This window comes from Chiloscyllium plagiosum, unplaced genomic scaffold (genome assembly GCF_037043375.1).
Source record: "Chiloscyllium plagiosum isolate Xiang-an unplaced genomic scaffold, Cpla_swu_hap1 HiC_scaffold_42, whole genome shotgun sequence".
Lineage (NCBI taxonomy): Eukaryota > Metazoa > Chordata > Chondrichthyes > Orectolobiformes > Hemiscylliidae > Chiloscyllium > Chiloscyllium plagiosum.
In genome coordinates this window covers 62,964,123-62,979,896 of record NW_028270180.1, presented here as the reverse complement: position 1 = coordinate 62,979,896, position 15,774 = coordinate 62,964,123, and the positions used below count along the sequence as shown (strand labels likewise).

Here is a 15,774-nt window from a genome sequence, read left to right as displayed (position 1 = left end):
CAACCAGAGCTTTTTCATTTCATGTTCGAAATCTGATCAATTTGTATTCGGGATAAACTGCGCAGCTTCATCAGATTATGGTGGAGAGGTTGGTTTGTAAATCTTCCCCTTCTAAAATCCTGCGAAACTGATGGTACCCAAAAATGAAAGTGTGAAACCGTCTTTCACAAGACTCTAGATTCTGTCTGAAGATAAGGTCTGAAGGTAAGGGATTTTCGACACGAAGAATTTGAAGAGACTTTTGTCAGAATCTTTCATGCACACAGCCTCCACCACAGAGACGAGCGGGTCAGCAGGTGGATATGAACACGATCACCTCCCTGTTCCCTCCAGGTCAAACACTGTCTTGACTTGTCTGACATCCAGTCCTGACGGAGAACATCTCTTAGAATTGAATCATTTCAAAACTGAGGCATCTGACTTCTGTCCCTAACTCAAAATCCACTGCCTCGCCACTGAGTTGGAAGTGTGTTATTGGAAGAACACAGCAGGGCGGCAGCATCCAATGAGCAAGACAATCGACGTTTCGGGCACGAGCCTTCATCAGGAAAGAGGCTTATGAAGCGAGCGGGTAGAGAGACAAATGGGAGCGTGTGTGGCTGGGACAAAGTAACTGAGAGTGTGATAGGAGGATGGAGGTGGGGGTAATGATTATAGGTCGCAGCGCAGGGTAGAGCAGATAGGTGGGAAGGAAGATGGACAGACAGGACAGTTCATGAGAGCGGCAGAAGCCCTGGACCTGAATGAACTTGGCTGTGTGGGAGGGAGAGTTGACATGTTCGGCCAGGGGCCAGTGGTGTTGTTTGGTGCGGGTGTCCCAGAGAAGTTTTCCGAAGTGGTCTGTAATTAGGCATCCGATCTCCTCAGTGTCGAGGAGACTGCAAAGGGAACAATGGATACAGTAAATGACATGGAAATGCAGGTGAAACTCTGATGGACATGGAGGGGTTCTTTGGGGCCTTGGACAGAGTTGAGGGCGGAGGTGTGGATGGATGTTTTGCAAATCCCGTGTTGGAATGAGAAGTTTGCTGGGAGCGGATGGGAGGGTGGTTGGTGGGGGCGTGCACCACCAGGAAGTCGAAGAGGGAATGATATTTACAGAAAGTGGGTAGGGGTGGGGAGGGAAACACATCTTCGTTAGTGGGTTTCATTTGCAGCTGACGGAAATACCGAAGGATGACATGATGTCTACAGAGGTTGCTGGATTTTAAAGTGATGTAGAAGGGAGTTCCGTCCTCGTCTCAGTTGGTGGGATGAGTTTTGGGAGCGGAGTTGAGGGAAGTGGATGAGAGGAGCTGGAAGGCATCATCGACCAAGTCCTAGGAGAAAATGCCTCGCCACTGATTCAATCTCCTTGCTGGTAATTGTCTGAGTCTGAACAGGCACGTCATAACCATGGTGACATACTTCACTTCCTGATGTGTTTTTAACCACATATTCCCAACATCACCATGTCAGCCAACTTGCACTTCATTAACATAATTAAATCTTCCACGTCTCTGCTCTTCTGCAGCTCAAACTCTAATCCATTCGTTTGGAAGTCACGGTCATAATACACTTCCATCCGTCCTTTCAAATTCCCTCGCTGTTGTTGTGCTCGTGATGCAAGGAATAGGGAGAGAGTGGAGTTGAACACGTGGCTACAGGGATGGTGCAGGAGGGAGGGTTTTGGATTCTTGGATAATTAGGGATCTTTCTGGGGTAGGTGGGACCTGTACAAGCAGGATGGTCTTCATCTGAACCAGAGGGGTACCAATATCCTGGGGGGCAATTCGCTAAGACTATTGGGGTGTGTTTAAACTATTCCAGCAGAGGGATGGGAACCAAAGTTGTAGTTCAAGTGTCGAAAAGTTTGAGAGTAGAGAGGTCCAAAACAAGTCTTAGGGTCGCAAGATTCCACCGGTAAGCAAGATGTTGGTTTGGAGTATGTCTACTTCAACGCCAGGAGCATCTGGAGTAAGGTCGATGACCTTACAGGATTGGTTAGTACCTGGAAATTCGGTGTTGTGGCAATTTCGTAGACATGAATAGAACAGGGACATGGATGGTTGCTGCAGATTCCAGGATTTAGATGTTTCAGTAAGAACAGAGAAGAAGGTAAAAGAGGGGGGGGGACCTGTGGCAGTGTTGGTCAAAGGCAGTATTACAGTTGCAGAAAAGATGTTTGGGGACTCGTCAACTGACGTAACATGGGCTGAAGTTAGAAACCGGAAATGAGATGTCACCCTGTTGGTAGTTTTCTATCGGCCTCCGAATAGTTCCAGAGATGTAGAGGACAGGATAGCAAAGATGATTCTCGATAGCAGTGAGAATGACAGGGTAGTTGTTACGGGGGATTTCAACTTTCCAAATATTGACTGGGAACACTATAGTGCGAGTACTATAGATGGGTCAGTTTTTGTCCAATGTGTGCAGGAGGGCTTTTTCACACAGTATGTAGACAGGCCAACAGGGGCGAGGCTACATTAGATTTGGTACTGGGTAATGAGCTCGGCCAGTTGTTAGACTTGGAAGTAGGTGAGCACTTTGGTGATAGCGATCACAATTCTGTTATGTTTACTTTTGACATAGAAATGGATAGGTGTATCCCACTGGGCAAGAGTTACAGCTGGGGGAAAGGCAATTATGATGCGATTCGGCCAGATTTAGGAAGCACTGGATGGAGAAGGAAACTGCAGTGGATAGGCACATTAGAAATGTGGAGCGTATTCAAGGAAACGCTACTGTGTTTCCGAGATAAGTATGTACCTGTCAGGCAGAGTGAAAGCTGTCGAGAGCGGGATCCGTGTTTTCCGAAGGAAGTAGACTGTCTGGTCAAGAGGAAGAAGAAGGCTGATGTTAGGATGAGAGGCGAAGGCTCAGTTAGGGCGCTTGAGGGTTACAATGTAGCCAGGGAAGACCGAAAGAGAGAGCTCAGATGATTCAGGAAGAGACATGAGAAGTTTTTGGTGGATAGGATCAGGGTAAACACTGAGGCTTTCTATAGGTATTTAAGGAATAAATGAATGACAAGAGTAAGATTTTGGCCAATAAGCAATAGCAGTGCAAAGTTGTGTGTGGAGTCAGAGGAGATGGGGGAAGCACTAAATGAATACTTTTCAACAGTATTCAGTCTAGAAAATGACAATGATGTCGAGGGGATTACTGAGATACAGGCTACTACACTAGGTGGGATTGAGGTATTAGAAGGAGGTATTAGAAATCCTGCAGAGTGTGAAAATAGATAAGCCCCCTGGGCTGGATGAGCTTTATCCTAGGATCTTCTGGGAAGCCGGGGGGAGATTGCCGAGGATTTGGCATTGAACTTTAAATCGTCATTGTCTACAGGAATAGTGCCATGAGTCCTGAGGATAGCAAATATGGTTCCCATGTTCAAGAAGGGGAGTAGGGACAATCCTGTTAATTTTAGATCAGTGAGCCTCACTTCAGTTGTTGGTAAATTGTTGGAAAAGGTTATAAGAGATAGGATTTATAACCATCTGGAAAGGAATAATTTGTTCAGGGATAGTCAGCATGGTTTTGTGAAGGGTAGGTCGTGCCTCACAAACCTAACTGATTTCTTTGAGAAGGTGACCAAGCAGGTCGATTAGAGTAAACCGGTTGATGTTGTGTATATGGATTTCAGCAAGGCGTTCGGTAGGTTTCCCCACAGTCGGCTATTGCACAAAATGCGGAGGAATGGGATTTTGGGAGATGTAGCAGTTTGTATCAGTTATTGGCTTGCTGAAAGAAGACAGAGGGTGGTGGTTGATGGGAAATGTTCATCCTGAAGTCCAATTGCCAGTGGTATACCGCCAGGGTCGGTGTTGGGTCCACTGCTGTTCGTTATATTTTATAAACGACCTGATTGAGGGCGTTGAAGGGTGGGTTAGTAGATTTGAAGACGACACTAAGGTCGGTGGAGTTGTGGGTAGTGATGAAGGATGTTGTAGTTTACAGAGAGACATAGATAAGCTACCGAGCTGGGCTGAGAGGTGGCAAATGGAGTTTAATGCGGACAAGTGAGAGGTGATTCCTTTTGATCGGAACAACCGGAATGCAAAATATTGTGCTAATGGTACGTTTCTTGGTAGTGTAGGTGAGCAGAGAGATCTCGGTGTTCAGGTAGAGAGATCCTTGAAATTTGCCACCCAGGTTGACAAGTTTGTTAAGAAGGCAGACAGTGTTTTAGCTTTTATTAATTGAGGGATCGAGTTCTGGAACCATGAGGTTATGCTGAACAAAACTCTAATGCGGCCGCACTTGGACTATTGTACACAGTTCTGGTCACAAAATTATAAGAAGGATGATGAAGCTTTGGAAAAGGTGCAGAGGAGATTTACTCGTATGTTGCATGGTATGAAGGGAAGGTCTTACGAGGAAAGGGTGAGGGACTTGTGGTTGTTTTCGTCAGAGAGAAGAAGGTTGAGAGGTGACTTAATAGAGACATATAATATAATCAGAGGGTTTAGATAGGGTGGACAGGGAGAGCCTTCTTCCAAGAATGGTGACGGCGAGCACGAGGGGGCATAGAATTAAATTGAGGGGTGATAGATATAGGACAGATGTTCGAGATAGTTTCTTTACTCAGAGAGTAGTAAGGGTATGGAAAGCTTTGCCTGCAACGGTAGTAGATTCGCCAACAGTAAGTACATTTAAGTCGTCATTGGACAAACATATGGACGTACATGGAATAGTGTAGGTTAGATGGACTTCAGATTGGGATGACAGGTTGGCGCAACATCGAGGGCCGAAGGGACTGTTCTGCACTGTAATGTTCTATGTTCTATGTTCTATGGTCTAACTCCCACTGCTTCTATTCAAAGGTGTACTTGCGTTCTGTTCACAGTTTCATTGTGCATTATCTGAATGGCATTTTTACGAACGCCCATTTTCCCAAACGTGCACTGCGGCCTTCGCAGCTTTATCTTTCCACAAGGTCACCCACATGGTGGAAGGGAAGGAGTTGCAGGTTATTCACCCAATGATGTAATCCTGAGGTCTGCCAATACCTCTCCAGCATGTGGGAGTACTCACAACACTGGTTGCTCACCCATTACCGGATGGCAAAATTTCAAATTTTTCATCATTTTCTACAAATCTCTTGACTGTCTTCCCTCTAACTATCACTGTCATGTCCTCCAGCCCACTCAAGAGCAAATAGAACTGGTCAATAGTATTCCAACCCAGCCAGCGGACACGACACCCAAGATTATGTTTTAAAGTGCACTCTCAGATATTCTGCATTCCCTCGAATTCCAACCTCCGGAGCATGTTCGATTTGAACTGTTTCAAGTTTGGTGCCTAAAAGTCACCTACCAAGGCCATAAATTACGAATTCCTGTGGCAACGTAAATCGCACCAGGCAAAAGGAAAGGAATTACTCACCAAGTGATTAAGAAAAACTGCAATACATGCTTAAATCAAGGGTAATAAGCTGGTATCAATACTACATCGTGCCTTTTATATAAAAGAAGCTTCAAAGCTTTTACTTTGTGTGAGTTTAAACAAATGTTGATCCCTGTCACATTATGAGATATTGGGAAGCTGACAAAGTGTTATATCAAACAAGTGATCACAGAAGTGGGTTTCAAGTCGTATTTTGTCACACAAAACGAAGCTTGTATCACAAAACTGAGATGACCGAAGTTTTTCTGCTAGAGGTCATCATCTTTTGTCAGTCTCAAAACGCTTCATATGTTAGTGCTGCCATAGCTTAGTGGTTCGAGCTCGGGGTTGTAACCTCGATTCACACTACAGCCTTGCTGAATTTTCTTGCAACTATTGCAGCAAGCATCCGAAGGTGCGTTCTCCGTGTTGTTAGTATTATTTTTGAAGGAATATCTGGAAGTCATTTTATAGACAGAACTCCCCCCCGCCCAACCTCCCCGCCCCCGCCCCATGCCCCAATTGTTTCAGTTTGGAAGTCCACATACGTGTTTTCCCTTCGAGGAACATGAGGATGACAAGCTTCTGATGCGAAGAATACCTTCGTTTGGCAGGAAGAACAACGTGATTCATGAAAAGCAGAAAAGTAACGGTGAAACAATGGGGGACGAAAACGTATAGGGATGCGATTGAATGCTTCTGTTCCTTATGTAGAGACAGGAATCTGCTGGAATCCATTTAAACAGGCAGGAAGTTGGAAGACCACAGCTCGCCAGGCTGCCTCAGATTTGGAGAAGTCAACGTTTAGCAGGTACCAATTATTTCCGATTGGGACAGTCCTTGAGGGATAGACTCCCACCTGTTTACCCCTCTGCTTATGTAAACGGAATCGGTTTTAAAGCGAGTCATGAAGAAAGAAGTGCCAAACGGGTCAATTCCTCATTTTACGGAAGTTGGGCTCTCCTGAGGCCTTTGTCACTTTCAAAAGACGTGTCTGTATAGTTCCCTCTATGGGTCATAATGAGGTTCAGTTCTCCCGCAGTTCATGAACAAATTTGATGGTATCTGACTTCAGACTCATTCACTGGTTCATTGGAGATTAAAACTTTGCAGGGAAAGTCTCGTTCAGATAAACACTTCAGACGTCAGGCTGTGGGCCAATGAGTGGAAATTGGAAACGAGAATATTTGGATGTTTGATGACTGGCACTGACATAATGTATTATTCTGTGCTCTAAAAGCACGGTGTCACAAACACTCTATTTTGGAAGGAATTTCTCATCGCAGGAAAAGAAACCTATGCTGTTAAGAGAAGACGCAATTGCACATGCCGTCCTTCCTGGTCGACTAGTGGTTACCATACAGTGCTTTCACCGCTTTGGTTTGGGTTAATTTCTTGGTCAGGGAATCTGGATTTATTGTTCCTGATAAGGGCAGCAACACAAGTCGAGCGTCTTTGACATTTCAAACGCGTCCGAATGTGCCTTGCATAATTGTGCAGGGCCGCAAGGTGGCTCACTGGTTATCACTGCTGCCTCACAGCGCCAGAGATATGTTTTGCCGACAACTGGGTCGACTGTCAGTAAGGTACCTTATTCAGGAGCAAATGAAGAGAAAATGGGTAAGGAATTGTTCTGTGAGGGTTAATCCCAGGAGGATTTGTGTGCATTTGTTGCATCGAATAGGCAATTTCTGAATTGTAGGCATTACATTTTCCCTTATTGTGATGCTTCAGCACATGTTCAGACAGGGGAGAAAAGTGAGGAAAAATAGTCACGACCCAATCAGTGATTGATCCATTGTGCAACAACCAACGGATTCACTTTTGACTGAACTAGCTCCCATTTTTCCTACATTGGTAATGGTAGTATACAGCATTAGAGCGGGTTTTCATGTGTTGTTTTGGCCCCAGCATCCTTTCTCAACATGGACTATACTGGGACATAAAGAGATGATAAAAGACATGGATGGCAATGACTGGAGTGAAAAGACGTCAGGAAGAATGGACAGTGTTTACTTGGAAACAGAAAAATGGAAAGGAAGCCAACGATGTAGTGGGGGATAATGCCATTTGAAAAGACAAAACAGGGTATCATAGGATAGTGGAAAAGACGAATAGATCATGTGGCGTGACACCAGGTAAAACTGAGTTGTGTCCGTATAGAAGGTTTCTAGGCGATGTGAATTTGGTGAGAGTAAACAGGAGGGAAATTCCCTCATTCGGATGGATCTATATCTAGAGTATAGAACTTGAAAACTAGCGATGAATGATAAAGAGAAGTTTGGAGCTCGCATTCTTTTTCTTTCTACAGTTATTGAATTCGAAAATGATTACTTTTTCTCAGGAAAAATTATTCATAAGTTGATTCTAAAATATTTGTAAAGATGCGTGCAGACACACAAGGAGTGAATTTCACCGGGACAGGGAGTCTGGGCGGCCAGAATGGGTATACGTTACGTGCACACTCTCTAATTGGTTAACGTTAATTGGAAAGGAACCGCATAACACCTGCAACTGAGCACGACTAAGTGTAGAATGAGCTGATTGTGAGGAAAGCTTTAGCAGCTTGTTCTACGTGAACTTCTATAAATTGTAAAAGACCTGAGCTGTTTGTGTTAGCTCAGCATTAAAGGGAAGCCGGTTAGCACAGTCTGCTGCATAACTGGTTTATGATATAAAGTGATGCCAACAGTGTGGGAATAATTCGCGCAATGTCTCAGCATACCTTCAGGATCCTGATCTCCCCATTCAGCTAATACTTTAGGAGATGGAGAGATTCAAAGTGAAACTACACTATCGTGAGTTGGAACTGACCTGCCGATGTGATGCACCTTTGTTCTTTCATCTGTTGCATTAGAAAATTTGGCTGCAATCACAGAGAAGGGAGTGAGTTCATTGGATGCTCACTCATCTCCCCCAACCATATCTAGTGACAAGATACGAAAATAATTCCTGTTTGTATTCTGTAATCTTCATTGCAGTACTTAAAAACAGCTTTGTCATTTCTATTCCAGTTTTTCTGATAACAGGCAAAATGTCCAATGAGATAAACCTAATAACTTTTGGATTGTTTTAATGGACTGTGCGAGTTTGCAGCAAAATTAGTAATATGATACGAGCTAAACGTCCTTTCCAGAATTAAACACAGCGCAGGATCAGCGACATGACAAACGTCATCGACTTCAAACATCACCTCTGTATCTCTAGTGAGTGATGGATATTCATTCAGGGAGTCTTTATGGCTGGTCTTAAGTAACTGAGGTATTTCCCAAGGACAGAACACTCCACAAAATCAGATATTTTTTTGAATAAATGCTGTTTTATTCAATGTTCGTTTGCAACTTTTAAATATATATGCATACACACACATACATGCACGCGCACACACATTTATACATATGTGTACATACACAAATGTATATACATATAGCTCGCACATTCGACGGGAAGAACATTCGACGTGGAGGTTGAACAGTTCATCCACTTTACAAGGAGTTTGAATAGTTCATCCACTTTATATCGGAGCTGCCTCGTGCTCCCACGAGGAGATTAAACAGTTCATCCACTTTATATCTGCGCTGCCTCATGCTCCCACGTGGAGGTTGAACAGTTCATCCACTTTACGAACACCTTCCACCCCGATCTCAAATTCACCTGGACCGTCTCAGCATCCTCCCTCCCCTTCCTAGACCTTTCCATTTCTCTCTCGGGTGACCGAACCGACACGGACATTTACTATAAACCGACCGACTCCCACCCTGCCCCTTGTAAAAACGCCATCCCATCTTCCCAATTCCTTCGTCACCGCCGCATCTGCTCCCAGGAGGACCATTTCCAAAACCATACAACCCAGATGGCCTCCTTCTTCAAGGACCGCAATTTCCAGCCAGACGTAGTCGACGATGCCCTCCACCGCATCACTTCCACTTCCCGCTCCTCCGCCCTTGAGACCCGCCCCTCCAACCGCCACCAGGACAGAACCCCACTGGTCCTCACCTACCACCCCACCAACCTCCATGTACAACGTATCATCCGTCGTCATGTCCGCCACCTCCAAACGGACCCCACCACCAGGGATATATTTCCCTCCCCTACCCTATCAGCGATCCGAAAAGACCACTCCCGCCGTGACTCCCTCGTCAGGTCCACAACTCACACCAACCCAACCTCCACTCCCGGCACCTTCCCCTGCAACCGCAAGAAATGCAAAACTTGCGCCCACGCCTCCCCCCTTACTTCCCTCCAAGGCCCCAAGGGACACTTCCATATCCACCCCAAATTCACCTGCACCTCCACACACATCATCTATTGCATCTGCTACACCCGATGTGGCCTCCTCTACATTGGGGAGACAGGCCGCCTACTTGCGGAACGTTTCAGAGAACACCTCTGGGACACCCGGTCCAACCAACCCAACCACCCGTAGCCCAACACTTTAACTCCCCCTCCCACTCCACCAAGGACATGCAGGTCCTTAGACTCCTCCATCGCCAGACGGTTGGAGGAAGAGCGCCTCATCTTCTGCCTGGGAACCCTCCAACCACAAGGGATGAACTCAGATTTCTCCAGTTTACTCATTTCCCCTTCCCCCACCTTGTCTCAGTCAAATTCCTCGAACTCAGCACCGCCTTCCTAACCTGCAATATTCTTCCTGACCTCTCCGCCCCCACCACACTCCTGCCTATCACCCTCACCTTCACCTCCCTCCACTTATTGCATTTCCAACGCCCCTCACCCAAGTCCCTCCTCCCTACCTTTTATCTTAGCCTGCTGGACACACCTTCCGCATTCCTGAAGAAGGGCTTATGCCCGAAACGTCAATTCTCCTGTTCCTTGGATGCTGCCTGACCTGCTGCGCTTTTCCAGCAACACATTTTCAGCTCTGATCTCCAGCATCTGCAGTCCTCACTTTCTCCTAGAACATTCAAATGGCCGACAAACCAATTCCAAATATTCTAAATTCACACACATGTGTGTGTGTATGTGTGTGTGTGTGTGTGTGTGTGTGAATTCAGAACATTAGAAATGGATGGTCGGCCATTCTTCTGCCTGTAGAATGTGAGAGCTTAGAGTTTACTGTAATGTCCCTGACATTTGAATCTACGGGAATTGCACCCAACTCCATCTCCTTGGCAACAGCTTTCGGGAACTGGAGCTGAACATTGGATCTTTGGGTAGTCTGAGGTGAATTGAGAGGAGTTATATGGAGGCAGTTGCACTTCAGGTACAAGAAAAAGGTCGATGGTATACAGTCGGGAGACGAAAAGGGAACAGACAGCCAGTGCAGGCATCCACTTTGGCTGTGCCCATCTGTAACAAGCATACCGTATTTGTTACTTTTGGGGGGATGTCCTACGAGGGGTAAGCCATGGGGTACAGATCTCTGGCACAGTGTTTGTCCCTGTGATCAGAAGGGTAGGGGAGAGGGGAGGAGAGCAATAGTTATTGGGGACTACATGGTGACAGATTGCAGTTTCTGTGGGTACAGGGCAGGCTCATGATTGATGTGATTTCTCCACGTTACCAAGGTTTGTGATGTCTCGCAGCGTGGTTTCAGGACCCTTAAGTGGAGGGGGAGCAGCTCGAGGTCATGTTTCACATATGCACTAACAACTTATGTAATAAAATTGATGTGGATATATGGCAGAAATTCAGGGATCCAGGGTGACATTTTAGAACTAGATCAAACAGAGTTGTTCTCTCTGTTTGGTTACACATGCCACGTTGTCGTGAGGGAAAGAATAGGGAGAGAGCAGATGAACACGTGGTTGTAAGGATAGTGCAGGTGATAGGGATTTGGACATCTGGATAGTTGGGGCTCATTCTGGAGTCGGTCGGACCTCGACAAACAAGATGGTCTTCACCTGACCCGGAAGGACAATTTTCTAAAGCTCTTCAGGAGGGTTTGACGGATTCAGCAGCGGATTGCGAACCCGAATTTTAGCTGCGGTTTGCTGGAGGTTTTGAGTGGTTAGGACATAAATAGGTTTTCGGGTTTGCGAGTGAATGCTGGCAAGGATGAAGGTGGTTTGAAGTCTGTCTACTTCACCGCTAGGAGCATCTGGGTTAAATCAGGTGTCATGGGTTGTTAACTGGGACTTCAATATTGTGGCCATTTCAGAGACATGAATGGAGCACTGAAATGAATGGTTGTTCCTTGCACCTCAGTTTCGATTTTTCAGTAAGAACAGGGAAGTCGTTAAAGAGGGGAAGATGTGGCATATTTAGTCAAAGACAGTGCTATGGTAGCAGAAAGGATATTTGGTGAGGACCCGACTCATTCTGCTGAACTAGAATGGGCTGAGATTAAAATCAGGCAAGTGGAGGTCACCACCAAAATGTTCTAGAGATATGGAGGAAAAGATTGCATAGATGGTTCTGGAGAGGAACGGAAGTAACAAGGTAGTTGTAGTGGGGAAGTTTAACTTTCCAAATATTGATTGGAAATGTTATTGTTTGAGGAGCTCTGATTGGTCAGACTTTGTCCAAAGTGTGCAGGAGGGTTTCGTGACGCAGCATGTGGACGGGCCAACAAGAATCAAAAACATATTGGATTTGGTACTGCGTAATGAAGCAAGTCAACTGTTCGATTTGGAGATAATTGAACACTTTGGTGATAGTGACCACAATTCGGTATGTTTATTTAGTGATGCATAGGAATATATATATATATATATATATATATATATATATATATATATATATATATATCGCAAAGCATGAGGTACCGCTGGCAGAAAGGCCAGTATGATGCGATCAGCAAGAGTTAGGATGCACCAGATGGGAAAGTAAACGCAGGGGTTTTTCAAACCTGAAATACGGAGCTTGTTCAGGTAAGCGCTCATGCATGTCCTTGATAAGTGTGTGTGCGTCATGCAGGGAATATGAGGTTGAGACAGGGAGCCATTTTTACTCAAAAAGTTGAATTTCTTGTCAAGATGGAGAAGGCAGTGCATGTAAACATGTAATATGAAAGCTGAGTTAGGGCACTTGAAAATTAAAAGCTAGCAAGAAAGGGCTAAAAGAGAGAGCTACTCAGAGCAAAGAGGGGACATTAAAAGTCTTTAGCTGGCAGGGTCATTTAAAACCCGGAAGCTTTCTCTTGTCATTTCGAGAATAAAATAATATCTAGGATATAATTCGGGCCTGTCAAGAACAGTAGGAGGACGTCGTCAATGGAGTCCGAGGATAGGAGAGCCGCTGAATGTATATTTTTCATCATATCTCAAATGAAAAAGACAATGCTGTCGAAGAGAATTTTGAGATGCAATCTGTTAGAATAAACGAAATTGATATTCATAAAGACGAGTTGTTAGCAATTCTTGAAAGCCTGAAAATATATTTGTCCCCTGGGCTTGATGGGATGTATCATAGGTTTCTCTGAGAATCGTGGGAGGAGATTGCAGAACTTTTGACTACCAACTTTATTTCGTCAGTGTCTATGTGATTAATGCGAGAAGACTCGAGTTCAGCAAATATTATCCCCTTCTTCACGAAGAGTAGCAGGGAGAAAGCTAGAAATTATAGAACAGTGAGCCGTATTTCCTTGAAGGTGAAGTTTTGGGAAAGGTTATGAGAGATATGATTTATGATCACCGAAGGAGGAAGAAGTTGATTCACTACAGTCAACACGATTTTGCGAATAGCAGGTTGTGGCTCACAAACTTTATTGAGCTTTTTGAAAAGGACAACAAACAAGTGGATGAGAGTAAAGTGGTTAACATGGTGGATATGATTTTCACGAATGCACGGTCGGCTGTTGCAGAAAATACAGAGACATGGGATTGAGGGTGATTTTGCGGTTTAGATCAGTAATTGGCTTGCTGAAAGAGCACAGAGTGTGGTAGTTAATGGAAAATATTCATCCTGGAGTTCAGTTATTCATGGTGTACCACAAGATTCCTGTTAGGGTCCACTGCTGTTTGTCACCTTTATAAATGACCTGGGTTTGAGCATGGGATGATGGATGAGCAAATTCGCAGAACACACTACGTCGATGGAGTTGTCAACAGTGCCGAAGTCTGCTGCAGGTTACAGACGGACATGAATAATCTGCAGATCGGGGCTCAGAGGTGGCATATGGAGGTTATTGTGGAAAAGTGTGAGGTGATTTACTTTGGAATGAACAGCAAGAATAAAATGTTCTGGGCTAATTGTAATATTCTTGGAAGTTTAGATGAACAGAGCGATCTCGGCGTCTATGTATATAAAACTCTGAAAGTTAACACACACGTTGATGGATTTGTTTGCAATGAGCACAGTGTGTTAGTTTTTATTGGGAGAAGGATTGAGTTTCAGGGCCAAACGATCCCTTTGCAGCTCCAGAAATTTGTCTGGTATGGCCAAACTTGTCGAGTTCTGGTCGCCACATTATAGGACGGATGTGAAAGCATTGGAAAGGTTGTACACGAGATTTCCTCGGATGTTGCCTTCTGTGAAGGGAAGGTCTTACGAGGAAAGGCTGAGGGACTCGAGGCTGTTTTTGATAGAGATAAGAAGTTTGAGAAGTGAATTAATAGAGACGTAAAAGATTATCAGAGTTTGCCGTAAGGTGGACAGTGAAGGCATTTTCTTCAAATGGTGATGGTTGGCATAAGGGCATATCGATGTAATTTGAGGATGATAAATGCCGAGGTAGCTGCCTTTCTCAGAGAGTAATAAGAGTGCAGAACGTCTTGTCTTCAACAGTCGTAGACTCACCAACCTTCAGGGCAATTAAATGATCATTGGATAAACTTACGGCTTATAATGTCAAAATGCTGGTCAGATGGACTTCGGATTGGTCTTACAGGTCGGTGCAACATTAGTGCCAAAAGCACTTTATTGCAATGTAATATTCCGGGTTTAAACTGTTCTTCAGCTTGAAGTTACAATCATCTCTGGTCAGTATCAGTAAAACAAACACCTGGCGAGAATCCAATGCACAACTTTGGCAGTTCATGTGCTGCCATTCTGTCATGCAAGTAAAGCAAGCTAACTAACTGCACCACTGGATCTGCCGTCTAATGGTGACGAACGGTTCCTGATCTTACCACTGGGCCCCTCAACCCAATTACTTATTTTTTTTCTGTGTATCTGAAATGAAACGCAGTGTAGAGGTGGTTATACTGATAATGGATCATCGATTGTGAAGCATCAGCTTAAGGAAAATGGCATAGATAAATGTGGTGAAAATCGGTTTTATTGAATACTGCATACATTTGCCATGGCTTCCTGCGTTGGTCACAGGCAATGTTATGTGGCCATTGTACTGGGAATTTCCTTCTATCGGCTTCAATTCGTCAGACAATTCGATTCACTGATATTTCACCAACTTCCTTTGGCATGTTCATCTGAGACATCGACCCACACTGCACACAACATCAACAATGTTCAGCATACTATGTGCACGAGCATGTGGCATGGTTTTTATGCACAGTGAAGATTGAATAATGTTCTGCAAGGGCAAATTAAATTCAGTTTAATTCGTAAAGTCGCAGGAATCCAGAGTAAGATTCAAAATGTCAGAAATTCACGTTCATTACCTTGGCCAGAATTCCAGCCCAGCAAAGGGGAAATCTGCCCCTGATTCCATGCAATTGCTTGCTCCATGTGTCCACTTGGAAACCAATGTGAAGGAACATTCACCCTGAAGGACAACTTGTAAGAATCCTCCGCTGTATGATCTAAAGCTGAAACAAGAGCTGTCTATTCCAGCCGGGAGGGAAGCGAAGTGGAGATGAGACCAAAATATTATTTGGCGTTTAATTCATATTGTCCTCATTGTGATTATTTTAAAACCTTGGCCAGAAATGGCACAGGCACAAAGGAGCAGAAGGAGGCCATTCTTAACACCGATCCTGTCCTGCCACGTAATTTGATATCATCATGGCTCATAGAACAATTTTATGTCTTTTTCCAGCCCATCCACAACATCGTACTGTCTAACAGGTATTTATCGATCTCTACCATAAATAGACATCGATAATGTAAACCGTTTCGAGACAGTTAGGTTTATGCACGAATATTACTGGTTTTGCAGATGAGCAGCCGAGTCTGGTCTGACCACTTTGCAAAACATAAATTAAAACACGACTCTGATGGGATTCGAACCCACAACCTTTGAATAGCAACCTGAATAGAGATGTAGAAGTCCAACGCGCTTTCCATTGCGCCACAGAGCCGCACCAGTTGTTATCTTTAAGCACACTAGTTTGCCTTTGATGCATTGCATTCAGGACACCCATCTCGCGCCTGTCGAACCTCGTCACACTTTCTGATACCTGGTCCTTCTCCACTCATGCTCTGGCTCATCACGTGTTCGGCTACAGACTGCTGAAACGTTCGCATGACACTTACCTTTACCACATGTTCCAGATAATCAATACTCTATAGGTGAAAGTATTCTTCCTAAATCTCCTCCTTGTC

At 44.6% G+C, this 15,774-nt stretch overlaps 1 non-coding gene across 1 annotated transcript; it reads right to left on the bottom strand.

Moving 5' to 3' along the window:
- Window positions 1–15,438: 15,438 nt before the first annotated feature.
- Window positions 15,439–15,530, bottom strand: trnar-ucu (transfer RNA arginine (anticodon UCU)). The gene is given in 2 exon segments: window positions 15,439–15,474; window positions 15,494–15,530. It is a non-coding gene; the product is annotated as a tRNA-Arg (tRNA).
- Window positions 15,531–15,774: the final 244 nt, after the last annotated feature.